The sequence below is a fragment of the Lissotriton vulgaris genome, chromosome 8 (genome assembly GCF_964263255.1).
Source record: "Lissotriton vulgaris chromosome 8, aLisVul1.2, whole genome shotgun sequence".
Taxonomy (NCBI): domain Eukaryota; kingdom Metazoa; phylum Chordata; class Amphibia; order Caudata; family Salamandridae; genus Lissotriton; species Lissotriton vulgaris.
This window is the reverse complement of record NC_141696.1, coordinates 344,731,539-344,748,826: the sequence shown is the minus strand read 5'-3', so window position 1 is coordinate 344,748,826 and position 17,288 is coordinate 344,731,539. Positions and strand designations below refer to the sequence as shown.

Sequence of the window (17,288 nt, the reverse complement as noted above, 5' to 3'; positions counted from 1 at the left end):
ATTGTGTCATTTACATTTTTACCCTATGGAGTACAGCATAGGCTATGGATCAGCTTACTTCAACCATTGGCTAACTTCACTGTAAGTGATGTAATTCTTCACTTTCACAAGAAGAACATCCACACCTAACATAGCTCCCTTCAGTATCAGGGCCCACTATGGTAATGTAAGCTTTTTGAAATCCCCAAAAGTATTTTTGCTTTCATGAATTTTGTTTTACATTGGCAAGCGCCCGGCAGCTCCTCTAAAAACCTGCCTCTTTTTTTCTAAACAAAGTTGAGCTAATTCATCGACAACTAGAAGCAGATGCTTCTATGCTAATGGCACCGTCAACGTTTGAGACACAACTACTTGGGCCACTGGTCCCACATCCAGTGGATGATTAGCCCACAGAAAACTCAGACTAGCCCTTGAAAATTGGAAACAACCTTAACAACGCCGGCATCACATTGCGATGCCATTACAACGAGATTGTTACAACGATTGCATTGCTACCATGCCATTACTACGCAAGTCATTACATTGACTTGCAGTAGATGGTGTGCTAACATTAGAAATAATATAGCTTACTATTCCAACACCTTCCCTACTGTTACAGAAGGCTAGAGTTGGTATAATAAATTATAAATTTCTAATGTCAGTGCGCCATCTACGACCGCGTTGTAAAGGCACGCAAAGTAATGACTCGCATTGTAACGAGTCATATTCCTTGAAAATTGATGCCCGGCCTCTTCTGGATCTTGCACTATTGCAAACTTTACTGACCCCCTGCAAGTCTGGCTCTCCGCTGGATCCCCTCCCACCATCTAAACTCAGATTGTTAGAGGAGGCTCCCCTTACAGTAGTTCTGGATCTCCTTAATTCCTCCTTGATCACGGATATGGTACCTCCGAATTGGAAGCACGCTTTGGTACTCCCTCTGCTCAAAAAGAGTGGCCTAGACCACCAGTGTTGGTCTAATTTTAGACTGATTTCTCTTCTCTTGGTTTTCTCCAAAATTCTGGAAAAACATCTTAAAATCCACCTTTCTTCCTTTGCTACTGCTTACAACCTGCTGCATCCATCCCAGTCCGGGTTTAGGGCAGGTCATAGCACTGAATCCACCCTACATTGAGTCACTGAACTCCTCAGGCAAGAACTCGACTCTGGTGGGACAGCCGCCCTTATCCTTCTGGATTTAAGTGCGGCTTTCGATATGGTCTCACATTCCAGTCTTTTGGATAGATTGGAGGCTTCAGGTATTGTTGGCACTGCTTGGAAATGGCTATCTTCTTTTCTGGAAAACCGAACCTTTCAGGTCTCATCAGCTAACAACACCTCTTCGACCTTGACATTGACCTCAGGGGCTCCTCAGGGATCTATATTGAGCCCCTTACCCTTTGAAAGAAGTGATTGAAGAAAACAAAGATCCTTCCCATATCAGACAAGGCCTGCTCAACGTCCCCCTCTGAATGAACAGAAACACCCTTAAACTAAATGGTAACAAAACAGAAGTCCTTATCCTGGGTAATAATCCCGAACTTTGGGGAGTTAACCACTGGCCCGCCTTATTGGGGCCTCTACCCACTCTGATTGATAAGGTTAAGAATCTCAGCTTCATCATTGATAAGAATCTCTCCCTGAAACCACAGGTCTACAAGCTCACAGCCTTCAACTTTTTCATTATGAAATGGCTCAAGAAAATTTGCTGGCTGATTCCTCTAAGCTCGCAGAGAACAGTGCTACAGACCTTGGTAACGTCTAGACAGGACTACAGGAAAGTACTGTTTCTGGGTGCTGATAAGGTATTATGACAACTATCCCCCTTGTTTTTTCTAACCAATGGTTGAAAAAAATTGAAAACATCTTTTCACAATTTAATTGGCCTTACTCGAGACCTAGAAGGTTGTTAAAATTCCTGTTGCTAACTAAAGAGTCTGGGGTGAAGCCCTTTTCGTTCCCAAATTATATTATTGGGCTGCTTCCCTAGTACACTGTATAGCACTCTTGCAGAATGTCCCAGTGGTGAGGTGCAAAGGTACCCCCCCTCCGTGTGAATTATTGATAGGTCCCGAAACTTGGGGCAGTCTATGGTGCCAGCTGGACTTTGGGTATTATAAAAGGGTACGTTTCAAGACTCTCTTGGCCGCCTTTAAGGTTTGGACTTTGTTTATTGGGGCTAGGCAGACTGAACTTTTACACTCCCGTCCATGGTAATAAGAACCTGCCCTAAATTTCTGATGATCCATGTATGATTAATTGGTCAAGATGATATTTCTAGTGTCCCAGCACATCTGCAATACATTTATTACAGAAGATGGGAGCAATGAATAACAAAAATATACTTTGAAAGTGAGAATACATTCCTGAATGTTTTTGGATCGGTGAGAGCAAAATTAACATACATTTAGCAAAGTGAAGGGACAATTACGTTGGAGAGAAATCGGCTGCAACCAAACAAAGGGGTAGATTTCCTAACTCTGTGCATCTGTTTTGCCTCACAAAAGTGACTCAAACCAATGCAAAGTGTTGTATTGGTACTTAATTTCCAGTACAAAACTTTTTTGTGCTGTAAAGTAGCCCTGAATTGATGCAAAGTAATGCTATGCACTATTCTGCCTACTTTGTATTGAAAGGGGCCTACCATGGGTGAAGCATGGGGGTTCCAGCATAGAATATGTGTGGACTTTGATACAACTCCCAATTTACTATCATTGATAGACTGGGATTTGCATAAATAATTATGTATCCTTGAGGCATAATGTTGGAAAAAAAAACTTTTCTCCAAGCTTTTCCAACTTTGCCTGTACTCTATACTGTACATTACAAACACAATGTGGGAAAGTGTTAGCATTTGTTAAATCATAGTATGTTTTAGTACAAGCATACCCCTGTAGTACAAAACCGGACATCATCTGTTCACCCTGGCACTTTGGTGCAAGGATGTGTGCATTGGCTGAATGCAGCCTAAAGTGCACCAGAGTTAGGGGAAAGAGCAACAGCACCATACCATAGTAGCTATGTTGCTGTTCTGATCTTTCACCCACCATCGTTGTTGAGCTGTGTGAAAACCAAGCAAATGTGCCCCAAAGTTTGATAACTCGGGAGAAGAGAGTGCAGCAGCATGGGGTGAAAAATGAGGAAATCCAGGCCAAGTTGGAAGGCTTGGGAAACAGGAGTCAAGACTGCAATATGACATTTATCCCAGAAGGGGGAAAGGTGACAGGGTAATTGTTAGATAATTATGGCTGAACAAATGCAGATATCGCTGCCTGCTCTGGGAGGGACAGGAACACAACGTTTATTTTAACATCAAAGTGTTCATCAAAGTGTTCTCCAAATCGTGCACATTACGCACAAGCACATTGGGGGTATTCCTCCAAGTCACTGGGTCCATAAGAAGAACAATAACCATAAAATCAAAAATTACCACCCAGTACATTACAGCTCTATTGAAAACTACCTTGTCTTTGGGAAGCTCTAACAACTAGATTGTCATTGATGTCTATGAGAGCAGGGTCAACTTTAGTAATGACTCTCTGGGCCAGTTGGATATCACAGCTACTTCGTCCATCTATGCACCTCTTTGTGTGATTTTCATGCCACCTATAGTTCATCCCATCCAGGATAGCCTGTCTCAAGCGTACAGTGCTTAAACTTGCAGAGCAATAGCTTTATTGTGTGTATACTTGCTAGGTTCTAAAGCTGTGCACTATAAAATCACTTCTTGGTTGTATGAGCTCCAGTCTCCTCACAGGACTAACAAACTTCTCCTACAATAGTTTCTCCCATCCAACCATTCCCACACCAGAAAGTTGAGCCATGCAGGCCCTTCAAAAGAGGGGAACATTACCAGATATAAATCCCTGGCCAGTTGTAATTCTGGAACAAAGTCGTGGACCTTCCCACCCATACACATGGGAATAATTATAGGTCTTAGAGGAGAATTACGAAGCTCTCCCTCACCCCAGTTGTGATGTTCCTCAGCTGTGCCTTGCATCTATGTCTGCATTAGAAACGTCAAGCCTTGGAATTCTCTAACAAGCAGAAACTGGCCCATTATTACCACTTTGCATATGCAACAGTTGGCGCACATCATTCTAAATCCATTTACAATTTGACTGCTATGTCTTCAAAAGAGTCAACCTGCTATTTGTTTATAGCCATTCTCATAAATGCTGGCCTGGAAAGACAGACACAACTGCATAGCCCCAAGAGTTACCAGTTATAGGAAAGGGTTCATAGGCAGTCTGTCTTATACTTCCTGACCACCTTACCAAGATATCTGGTACATACAAAATACTGCTTTAAACACCAAAGAAAAGATCCTTTTTTCTACCAAGTGAATGAGCCAAATATGCCAAAGTCAGGTACCTGCCTAGCTTAATCGTCTACTCTGAGGCTCACATCTTGTCCTGAAATGTGACATCAGTTCACTATTGGTGCTATTTGCTGCACCGCCTTGATGGACCAGACTAATGCCGTCAGCACTCTGTTCTATTTTAACTTTTGCTCATGAAGATTAATATATTTTCCATATTGAGAACATAAATATATTAACGCGGGATTTGTTGATATATCATAAACCTGTGATCCAGTGTTCCTTCTTGGAATACTAAACACCTTCTACACTGACTCCCAGCTAAGACAGTCTACATACACCAGAAGTTGCAAAATGACACAGCATGGCTCATATTTCCCCTTTGCTGCTACTGCACCTGTACTTACGCCTTCCCCGCTACTTATAATCAATTAAAGACCACAGTTTGAGGCAAGGGTAAGAAAAAGTTACAATTTCGCTGGTGATGTTTTACAATGGTGCAAATGTTAATTATAAATCTTTGCCAACTTCATGAAGTGGTTGAAATTAAAAAAAAACACAAAGTTGCTTATGACAATTTGTCCCCAATACCTTTAAAAGCACTGTAATTGTCCCAATCCTGAAGAAGCTCAGCTCTGACCCCCTGGTTCTTAGCAACTACCGCCCCAATTCCCTATTATCTTATTTAGGCAAAATTTTAGAAGCCTACATAGCAAACTGTCTTAGCTCCTTCATTGAACACTCTCACTTCCTTGACTCCCACCAGGCAGGATTTAGACCTGCACACTCAACAGAGTCAGTCATCTTTGCAGTCAGGGATGAGCTTAGAAGGGGGTCCGACAAAGGCCTCACCCAGGCCCTGGTACTCCTGGATTTGTCAGCTGCTTTCGACACGGTCGATCATGGCCTCCTGATCGACTGTGTCAGCAATGTCGGGATCCAGGGTCTGGCATTGAAGTGGATCTCTTCTTTTCTTAGTAACCGATCTCAAGCAGTTCGCCATGCCAATTTCTCCTCCCAAAAAATGAAATTGACCTGCGGGGTTCCCCAGGGTTCTTCCCTCTCTCCCCTTCTTTTTAACTTGTACTCATTACCATTAATTTGGTCTCTGCGTGAAAGAATGGTTGAAACCTTGAACTACGCTGACAACCTTCAGCTGGTGTTTGACATCAATTCCTCCACTTCTTCAGTGTCTAATTTCCAGTCTACCACAAGCTTTATCAGTGAATGGATGAACGACAACCAACTGAAACTAAATCCTGATAAAACTGAGCCTATTCTCAAAGGAGGAACTGCTAACCCATGGAACTCTAATTTTTGGCCTCCGCTGCTGGGTAGCCCCCCACTTCCAGCAGGCTCCGTTAAGAGCTTGGGGATTGTGATCAGTAATGATCTGTCATGAAAGCCCAGATTGGCTTAGAGGTCTCTGCCTGCTTTTTCCATCTGCGTAGAATCCGGAAGATCAGTAGATTCTTAACCACTGAGGCCTTGACCCTGGTTATTCTAGCTTTGGTAATCTCCCGCATTGATCACGCCAACTCACTATATGTTGGCATACCAGCATATTAATTACATTTCTTGCAGTTGGTGCAAAACCAAGCGACCAGGTTAATCTACCATTAGCCCAGACACCAGCACATCAGACCTCTGATGAAGAGTCTATACTGGCTTCAGGTGGCTAAACGATGTGCCTTTAAGCTGGGATGTACCATCTTTGAAGCCCTCACCGGTAATGGCCCAGCTTTCATTTCCTCAAGGATCCAGTGGTGTATCCCTTCTCGGGAACTGCGTTCTTCCAATCTGAAACATGTTGACCACTGCCTCATTCAAAAGCAAAAAAAGCATGGGGGACTCAGATTTACGGTCTTGGCTCCATAATTTTGGAACTCGCTTTCTGTGGAATTGAGGTCTGCGACTCCCTATATACAGTTCTGGAAACAGCTCAAGACCAGTCTGATTTATCAGGCATATGAGAAAGCTATATGTCCGGTCTATGCCGCCTCCCCTTTGTTCTCAGTGCCATGAAACCATTTGGTAAACGCACGCTTAATAAATATTTTTAACATAACATGTTAAAGAACAGTAGATGTTTCCGCACCCAGGCTAATGTGCTGCATAGCTAAATACATATAAGGTCCTAAAGGCGAGACCAATTGCATTGCAAACGCTGGTTTTGTAATGAGACTATGATGAGTTTAGCTAGTTAGAAAACTAAGCATCCTATAGTTTATGTGTATGTAATTTAGGAATGAGTGAGACAACTGAACATGAGGCCCTAATTCTGTAATAATTTGATCTGACTTACACTTCTAGTACAGCTGAAGGAGGAGCAAGCCAAGAAATCTAAAAGAGTGAAGCCCACCTACTCTACACCAGTATATGTGAATCAGCCGAGAGGTACTTATGCAGAAAGTCATTTATGCTTGGGGATAAATGTATGCAAATATTACAAGTCGGAGAAAAACGGTGTCCTCTTTGCAGTTTTTACGGTTTGGACATTTTGGGACCAGATCAAAAAGGCACTTATGAGTGCGTAAAGTACTCAAGCAGTTTGGCGTTATGTATTTAAAAATAGTTTTGTGATTCTGCCCCAGAGTATCTGACCTGGATCAGGTAATCTAAAAACTGTTAATGTCAGAGAAAATTAAGTTGCATTTTATTTTTAGCTTTTAGAAGACAGTTGGTGCAGATTTTCAGTAGTATATGGACGTTAGTATTTTACTATGGCAATGTGCAGGTTAATAGGTAATATTCAGAAACAATTACACTCATTAATCCGGTTTTATAATAATTATGTAAAATGTTTTGAAAGGTACGTATGGTTAGAGATTAACCATTGCAATCCTTGTCAAATATATTTTATAATAATTAATGCTAATAAAAACATTTCACTTGATGGCGTTTTTAAAGCAAGGGCAGAGAAGTGGGTGTATGGAAAGAGTATTTGAAAAGGTAATCAAGATGGAGATGGGGGTCTTGCATGTTTCTGGAGAGCTATCTGTTGTTTGCATATGGGGAGAGGATATTGATACTTGATTGTATGATGACTTGTCAATAGGAAAGCCAACAAGCATTTGCAATGCAATAGGTCTTGCATTTACGCGAGTTTGAGCTATTATCTTTGCAAATAACAATGCCTTTTATTTTTGTATTAGTTTTTAAAACATAAATAAAAGGCATTGTCATTTGCAATGCCAATAGCTTAAACTCGCGTAAATGCGAGACCTAATGCATTGCAAATGCTTGTTTCTTCTTCTTCTTCTTCCAGGTGAAACTCCCTAAGTACAAAGGGCCTTAGTACGCAAAATCTGAGAACACTTTGGGGCTACTTCGGTTTCCATTGAGAGGTGTTATGGCTGGACTGTTCCTGTCTGAGCAAAACCAAGACTGATTTGCTTAAGGTGCATCCCTTCGCTTTTTCGTTTTTTTCAGTAGAGCTAAGGAGCAAATAATCTTGAAAGAACCTTTTTGGATTAAACTATTTGGAACAATAAAAGTTCTTGATTCCCTGATGAGGTAAATAATTTCGAATTGGGCTAAGTGAGGAGATAATAAAAACAATGATGGAGAGACTATAATATAAGTAAGAGACTATAATATATTGGCATAGCTCCCTCCAATAGAATTGAAATTAGGGAAGCAAAGGAAAGCTACTTCTTTAATTATATCTCCCAAGCTTTGATCTTGTCGAAAGAGCTATTCCATATTGTATCCATACTGCAATCTCTTTCAGCTTCCTGTGATACCTTATGCATCTCCAAACAAGTGTTTGATAATCTTGCTCAATTTGTCTTCAAGATTAAACTATGTGACAGCATCCAGATAGATGAAAATCCTACAAATGATGACCTTTCTATGACAACTCGTGAATCTAGTCCAAAGTGTGATCACTTAAAATCCTTAACATAAATGTGGTATATTGGGGGGGGGGGGATGTGGGGGGGTAAATCATACAGCGATTGGTAGCACAATGAATACTTAAATAAGTCACTCGTGTATAAGTGTGATTTTAAAGTACACATTTTATTTGCCTAATTGTGGCATTATCATCGCCACTCTTAACACTTAATACTATTTGTGCTGCTCGATACCCACCAGCCTGACATGTTACTTTTAACAGAAACCTGGTTTTGTGAGTCCTCCCTGCCCTCTCTTTTGGCTGCCCTTCCCTCTTCTTATGTGGCCCTCCGCGCTGACCGATCAGCGGGTAAGGCAGGGGGTGGCGTGGCTCTTATTGCCCGATCTGAGCACAATTTTCAACTCCTTCCCCCCTCTCCTATTAATCCCACCGAGCACCTTGTGGCTCGCTCTCTTGCCTTTTCTCCCCCGCTCACCTGTTTATTAATGTATCGCCCTCCCCAGTCCTCCCACCTGTTTTTGCCAGCATTTCAGGACCTATTAGCCACTTTAGCGATTAATCACGCTTCAGTCCTAGTATTAGGGGATTTTAATTATTGGCCCTTAGACCCTCATGAATGTACCGCCTCTAAGCAATTCTCTGACTCACTTGTATCCCTGAATTTTGTCTCTCACCTGCAGATTCCTACGAATATTCACGGTCATGTACTAGACCAGGTCTGGTCTCTTAATACCTCGGTCTCTTCCATGTCCGTGTCCCCATGCCCCTGGTCAGATCATGCCTTGATCTCCTTCTCCCTCCGCCTTAAGTCGGCAGCAAAGATTCCGCTTGCCAAAAACACCTGGGCGCGGAACTGGAATAGGGTAGACCTTCCTGCATTGTCATCCTCCCTTTTGAACTCTGTACCTAACCTAGAGGGTTTATCTTCTATCTCTCAAGCCGTTGCCATCGATACCTGGCTTGCTGGAGGCTGCGATACGGTAGCCCCATTACGTCGGATATCAACCCGAAGATCTAAGGAGTCAAATCGGTGGTTCGGCGATGACCTGAAGACAAAAAAGCTGACCCTCCCGCGGGCTGAGAGGCAATGGAGAAAGAATTACTGCCCTCTACTAAAAACCCATTATATGACTTTGCTGAGCGACTACAAAAGGGCCATATTAGGCGCTAAAACTGCACACTTCTCAGCTAAAATTCTGGTGGCGGAGAATAAATCTAGGGAGATTTTCTCCATCGTTCATGACCTGGCCTATTCAGACAGGGCCACACTCAAGCCTCCCCCCACTCAGTCCCTCTGTGACTCTCTGAACTCCTACTTCCTGGAAAAAATTAGCAACATCAAAGCCAATATCCCACTTCCTTCCCCTACTTTTGCTGAGCCCCTTCCCCCGACTGTTCACTGTTCTCTTTCTTCTATCCCTCCGCTTACCGAAGAAGTGTTTCTTGCAATACTTCCCAAAGTAAAGTCTGGTTCCCCGGCGGACATCTGTCCAGCCCATATTTTGCAACAGATCTATTCTGTTTGCCCCAAACCGCCAATCTCCCTTCTCAATAGCTCGCTGGCCCAGGGGGTGGTAATCCCAGCACTTAAATCTGCCACCATAGTGCCCATCCTGAAGAAGCCTGGCGCGGGCGGATCCCTCGGCTCCAGCTAACTATCGTCCCATCTCCCTTCTGCCCTATTTGGGCAAGGTGCTGGAGCAACACGTAACATCGGTCCTCAGTGCCCATGTAGAAGCCAATGGGGGCCTAGCGTCCCGCCAGGCAGGCTTCCGGCCTCGGCACTCCACCGAGTCCGTCGTGGTGTCGGTCCTGAACAACCTCAGGGAGGGCATGGACCAAAACAACCACCAGGCTCTGGTGCTCCTCGATCTCTCCGCCGCCTTTGACACGGTGGATCATTCCATCTTACTTTCTCGTGTCGGAGCGGCGGGGGTCGAGGGCTCAGCCCTGGTTTGGCTATCGTCCTTCCTGAGGGACCGCACCCAGGCGGTCCGGTTGGGGGATTTCTCGGCCACCCAACTTAAGGTCACATGTGGTGTTCCCCAGGGTTCTTCTCTTTCCCCTCTTCTGTTTAATCTCTACATCTATCCTCTGATCTTTGCACTTCAGCAACTGGAGGTTACCGTTTACAATTATGCGGATGACCTCCAGCTTATCTTTAATCTTTCTTCCTCTTCTCATTCTATCTCTAATTTTCAGACTACTATGATTTTCAGCAGGGACTGGATGAACCACAACCATCTGAAGTTGAACCCCGATAAAACAGAATTGGTTCTTACGGGTGGTTCCTCCAGTCCCTGGAACTCTTCATTCTGGCCTTCTTCTTTAGGACCCCCTCCCACGCCTTCTCCCTCAGTTAAGACCCTGGGCATTAAAATCAATAATCATCTCAATCTCCACTCACAAATAAGTTCTGTTGTTTCTTCCTGTTTTCTTGTTCTTCGAACTATCCGCTCTGTTTCTCGTTTTTTCTCTCCCCTTGCACTTAGACTAATCACTTCCGCTTTGGTGATTTCCCGGCTGGACTACGCCAACGCCCTATACAACGGCATTCCAGCGTATAGTTTGCGGAAGCTCCAGCTGGTTCAAAACCAGGCGGCCAGATTGGTGTATGGCCTCCCCCGTTCCCATCATTCTACTCCCCTACTGAAGGCATTACACTGGCTACCTGTCAGGGAGCGATCCCTTTTTAAAACTGGTTGCATGGTTTTTCAGGCGCGCCAGGGTACTGCCCCTGCCTTCATTTCTTCCCTGCTAAAAGAGTATACCCCTGCTCGTGAGCTCCGCCCAATCACTTCTTCAGGTACCCCGTTACAGACGTAAGAAATGGGGCGGAGCCAATTTTTCATTCCTGGCACCATCCTTTTGGAACTCCCTGCCCGATCACTTTCGTCTGGCTAGACATTACTCCCTCTTCCGAAAAGATCTTAAGACCTTTTTGTTCACCCAGGCTTTTCCTATTGTAAACTGGCCTTATTTTCTGTCCCCCCTCACTAGTATTTTCGTTCCTACTGCTAAATTAGTCTCCACAGCGCCAAGAAACCGCACGGTGAATGTAGCGCTATAAAAATATTTTAAATTCAAATTCAAATTCAATACCTGGAATATCTGTCAAAACTAAATAAAGAAAAGGAAAGCAGTCACAAAGATTTTAAACACAAAAATATGTAACGACTAAATTGCAAACAATATTGCTTCAGTCTTACATTTGTTTTGAACAACGTGATTGCACCCCTTATTTACTGTGCAGTTCACATGGGAGGTAGTTCTTTGAATGGGTCACATACAGGACACTCCTGTCCTTAGGCTACTGGTTATGTGTCCATAAAGTTATTTGGGATATTCTAGATTGGATGACTCCTCTGAAGGAAAATGTTGATGCATTTCGGCCCCTCGTTAGTGTGAGCCTCCTCAGGACTTTGGAAGAAGGAAGTTCCTATTGATCAGATAACATGTACAATATAAAGTCACTGTTGGTGCTTTACTTAAAGATATCTTTACCTGGTTCTTCACGCAAGGTGCAAGTTTAAGTGTAATCCACGCCGAGCCAAAATTAAAAAGCACATATCCGAAATACTCTCATGCCGCTTGTACTGTCTTATGGCGAGAATTGATATTGTGATAAAAGCTGCCGCTGTCGGTGTGTGTCCCTATTAAACATGCAACCTGCTGTTCGAGTGTCTAACTTTCGGACTCCTAAATGCCTTCTGTGAATACCGAAAGTCTTAAAATTATGATTTTTCTAAACTTAGGAGTCCTAACTTTACTACTACTAAATTGAGAAAAATCCTAATTTTAAGACTTTCGGTATTCACAGAAGGCATTTAGGGGACCGAAAGTTAGGAGTCCTAACTTTACTACTTCTAAACGGAGAAAAATCCTAACTGTAGGACTTTCGGTATTCACAGAAGGCATTTAGGAGTACTAAAGTTAGGACTCCTTATTCTGTGAATACCGAAATGAGTAAGTGTCTTCTGTGAATACCAAATGAGTAAGTGCCTTCTGTGAATACGAAAATAGTAAGTTTAGGATTTTGTCTTAAGTTAGTTCTGTGAATCGGGCCTATAGTGGACAAGAGTGGCATAGTCCACGGTATCAAAGGATGCACTGAGGTCTAGGAGTATTATGGCTCTTAACCTCTTTGGTTCAGCAGGTATATAGCTTCCTCGACCACAGCCAGAAAAGTTGTTTCAATGCTCTGTAGTGGTCTGGACCCCATTTGCATGGGGTGGAGATTTCACTGGTCTCCAGGAAAGCAGAGAGATGAGTGTTGGCATGTTTTTCTAGGAACTTTGAGGTGCCAGATATTAGTGAGATGGGCCTAAAGTTACTCAGACAGAGGAGGTCAAGACTGGACTTTTTTTAAGTGGCTCAACCACTGCGTGTTTCCATTGTGGAGGGGCTGTCTATTAAAAAGGGAGAGATTAGCAGAATGGGGAGCTCTCTTTATGGGAGAACTAAGTTTAAATATGAAATTTGCTAATCCCCTAATAAACCTTCATGGTATGAAACATAACAACTCTCTGTTTTCCTTGTGGAGCCTATTGTGCTTTACATTATTGAAATGTACTGAATTTGATGTTTAGCATCAGTTGAAAAAAAAGGTTCATCAGAGAGTGCTTCATTGAACCTGAATGTACACCAGAATTTGCACTAAAGCGCGCCATGAAGGCTTACTTTCGCCTTTTCTGGTCGTTTAATACCCTATCACCATTTTTAAAGTTATTGGAGTTTCCGGTAAAGGATGTCGCAAGAATGTGTTTTGGTTTAGTACCTCAGCCAATTGGCAATTCTTATAGTTGCTTGGCTTCTTGTATGAACAGAGACCACACTACTTGTTCATCAGCAGAAATTGCTTTATGTTTTATTCAGCTCACAGCCTTTACATCTTGTGAAGTACTAAGATTTGACATTGTGCATGTTTGCACAGGACAGGCTCCAAGACGTAGTTCTGGTATGCTGTGCAGCTGCATGAATCTCCTGAGATAGGTCTGCTGTTTTCATCACTATGTTGCACATTTAACCAATAACTTCATTTATGAATCTCAACTACCCAATTACTCAATTTTGTATTTCTTTTTGTGGTTCATAATTTTACTTTATAAATCTCTCTACTTATGAGCGTGTCCTTCTAATTGCTACCACCGCAGCCCTACGAAAAAAACGAGATTAAATTATTTTTGCAAACATTGCTTTTAGAATTCTCAGGTACAGAATATGAAAGAAGGTACACCACAGTAAAAGGTCATTTCAGTGACATCACCAATACATAATAAATGGACACACTGCTGGAGCACTAATAAGCCTCTGTGATATGTATGCATGAATGACTCCACCTACAACAAATATTCTGGATAGCAGGAGAATTAACCCCCGGAATGTTTTGTGCAGTTGATTACTGTGCTGTATGTATTCAAGCATGTCCACAATCACAGATATGCAAACGTACTTAAACCTGCTTTTCTCTGTTGAACAATCAGTAATAACTTTAGGGAAACGATGATAAATATCTTTATTTTATATACGGTTGAGTAAAATATTTTAGAAACACTCTAACCATAAGTATATACTTAATTTTCAACATAACTTTGTACCCTAGTACCAAGGAATGCGTTTGTACAGATTTTAGTTAATTTCAACATCCAGCTCAAAAACAACTAAAACTGCTTAGAACCAATTAAGTCAAATGTCTAAAATAACCAGATGTTTCATAAAAATGTATTCACGTGAATCTGTTAAAATGCATTACATTTATACAATGTAAATCTTAATGTGAAATAATCAATTTACAGAGACCTGAGACCTCTTAAGTACCTGTAACATTTCGAACACAGTTATTCAGCTGACCAATTCCCTCAAGTATTCTGACCGTGCCTCATTAAAAAAAGATATCGAAAATGTTCTTTTTTGAGAGGTATGAGCACAACATCAAAATATGTTTTATAATTTCAGTTTCAATCCACGACTTGCTTTTAGATTTACAGGCAATACTGGAGCTGTTTATCCAAAATCTAAGGAATTTCTGCTTTGTAATTTGATTTACGAGTTCTGGTAGACTTCTTGTTGTGTAGAAATAGGTGTCAGAAAACAAATAACTTTCTTGGCGGCTCTTGTGCTAGTGTTGTATTATCCCAGAACCTTAATATTCTCTGTCTTCTTGAAACATTTCTGGATGTTCCAAAATTCTAATACTGCGGTGCTTGCAGCTGAATATTCATACAAGGTAATGATTCAGTGCCTGTTCAAACAACATCCTATGATTCGAATCTCAGGTTAAACATTTGAAAGAATTTGAGTTGTATGAGACCCTCGAGGGCAATTCCACTATTTCGATGTTCTACATTTCATATCATTCTATTGAATTGGGTCAAAGTTGAATCGAAAATATGAAATTGTGCGTACTTTGATGTTCACAAAGATGATTTGACTGACTGATAAATCCCATTGAACTACGAAGTTGAACGGGCTCTGGAGCAAAACATCAATTTAGCCTCGTTTTGAAACACTCATTATTTTCTCACTGTGAATATGTATTCTAGTGAACAATAACACAGTAATCAACCATTGCTATGTTGATTGAAATGTGGATTTTATTTTTGATATAAGATGTTTTAATATCAGCTGCCATTTGCTGGAGAATCGGCATGAGGCTGAATATATAAAATCCCCACAGAATATTTGCACATGAGGATCTAAGCCCTCAAACCTGAATTTGTGATGTAACAGAATAATTTTGAAAAAACAACAAGGTCCACAATCCATTAGTGGACCACAAAGATATTAAGTATTATTTAAGCAAAATTACAAGTACACACCTGACATACATTGATGTTGGTTTGTTGGAATACAATAACTACACGTGTTTTTGGGTAGAGATATTTTTTGCCAAATTTCACTAAAACTATGCTACAACTTTGCAGAACTGAAAATTTCAATACAACATATGTAGATAAAATGAAAATATGCCACTTGTGTAAAAAAGTTGTCTTCTTTGTCTGATAATAGTATGTCTCAAACAGATACCGATGCCACGCCAAAATCATAGGAGAAGTATGTGTCTTCATAAGTCCTTCCCTGCCTGATGAGGCCATATTGACTGACTTCACATGCCACCAATGACATCACAAGATGGTACAGTAAAAAAAATGTCGATCCTTATAATACATAGTCACATCATTGACCTTCCTTCCTCGCTCTTTGCCTCTTAATATTACCAATACCCCGTGGTTGCTGATACTTTGTATAAATGTGAAATCTGTATTGTGAAACTAAGCACAGCAATATGCATTTTATAATTAACTCGAAAATATAATTTATGCAATTTAATGTAAACCTGGTGCTTCCCCCAACTCTAATTAGAGTGGCATAATCAAACGTGTGGTGGGAGGGGAGCACAACCAATTTACAGCGATGCTCCATCTCCACCAAACTCAGCGGATCCCCTGTATTCCAGTCCCATATTGTGATAGTGTGTCATTGCATTATAAGACACCGACTTAAATTATGATGATTACAGAAAAAACTAGGCTCCGGCAACTGATCACCCAGTCCAGAAAGAAAACAAAAAATATTCTTCAAAACACACTCCATTCATAAACACTGCAAGTACCTCCCCAGATCGAACACACTTTCCTGTCACATTATACAAACCATTTCTGAAAGTAAACATTTTTGCAAATTTTTTCCCAACTTCACACAACCAAGCACAAAAAAAAATAACCGGAATATTTGATTGGTGACTTCACTAGATGTGAACGAAACAGCACTCAGGCTAAGAATGCACTACAATGCTATACTAAATTATATTTGCGCTATGCAAATGTGAATAATCTACCTTTATAAAATTGAAACATTGGGTTCCACAAAAAAGTCCATAATATGAGAGTCATTATAGTGAAACCAGCCGCGGCCCGTGGAGGGAGTTTGGTGGGTAGGGAGGCGGTGCGGGGGAGGGGCAGGGTGGGTGGTGGTAAACAATGGAATATGAATAATTGCAGGTAAGTAAACAATGTAATAAATAAAACGAATTTCGTAGCGCGCGCTGCATTGCATTTTGCAATGCAGGGCACGCTACAAAATTTGTTGTAATGTGAATGTATGTACTGTGCTTTTATGACGATGTTGAATAAAGCTTGTTGGATTGGATTGGAAACAACACTCCTCAAAATGAAGGTAATTAAAGAAAGCAGCAAGATGGCCTTCTCAGAATATGACATCTAGCTATTCCAAGATCACTCTTAAGGCACTGTGATTCAGAGTCTGGTCACAATCAAGTCCAGGAATAAAAGCTTAAATACAAATGGATCATACTTTTTAGCTTGGCATTCATTAATAACCTCCAAATGATTATAACTCGCTAGGAAGGGCAACTGTTTATTCAGAAACTGACCAGAGCAAGGTCTAACATGGTCTTGAACCCAATGGCCAAAGAAGAGTGATGACACAAGAAACAAAGTGGAGGATGTTGCGATAACAGCAATAGAGATACTGAGGGGGTGCGTAAGTACCTGAGGAGGATGTTTCCATATTGTTTGGTGAATTGTGCCTTAGGCCATATCTGATGTTATTTTGTGCACTACTCACTCATCATCTATATCTAACTTTGATGACGTCTCGGCTGAAATTTTTATAATACTTACAAACAGGTTAAAATTCTCATAACGAGAGGTAAAAAGCACCTTCAGAACTATTAAGAATGAGTATAGTGTTTGCCGTGTCATCCCTTGATCACTCCTAAGTAATGACCAAACCTATCGTTATTTTGTTACAAAATGCTAAGGCATAAGTTCCTTGAAATTTTATGTGGAAATTGGTTGAGAGAAAAAGTGTAGATGTTTTCCACTTGTTTTTGCCTTGGAGAATCAGTAGTTAGCTCATCTGAAAAATGACAGTCTCCAAAACATAAGGCTACTAAGGAAACTGTAGCATCCTCAATCACAATCCCCTAATTTACACGTAGACTGACATGCACACTTCATCAAACAAATTTCTTGCACAATAAATAATTCGATTTGTATTGCCAACATAAATAGTGAATCAGCTTTAGCCAAATCTAACTACAGGGAAAGTAGCATATAGCTCAATTTCCTTGTGGCAAGTCTAAACAGTGTTAATTGTCTTAGCAAA

At 41.3% G+C, this 17,288-nt stretch overlaps 1 protein-coding gene across 2 annotated transcripts in view; it reads right to left on the bottom strand.

Annotated features, from left to right (window-relative positions):
• The window catches only part of NDP (norrin cystine knot growth factor NDP), a 394,105-nt gene that overhangs the window by 122,208 nt on the left and 254,609 nt on the right, over positions 1–17,288 (bottom strand). The gene's annotated exons all lie outside the window — the stretch shown is intronic.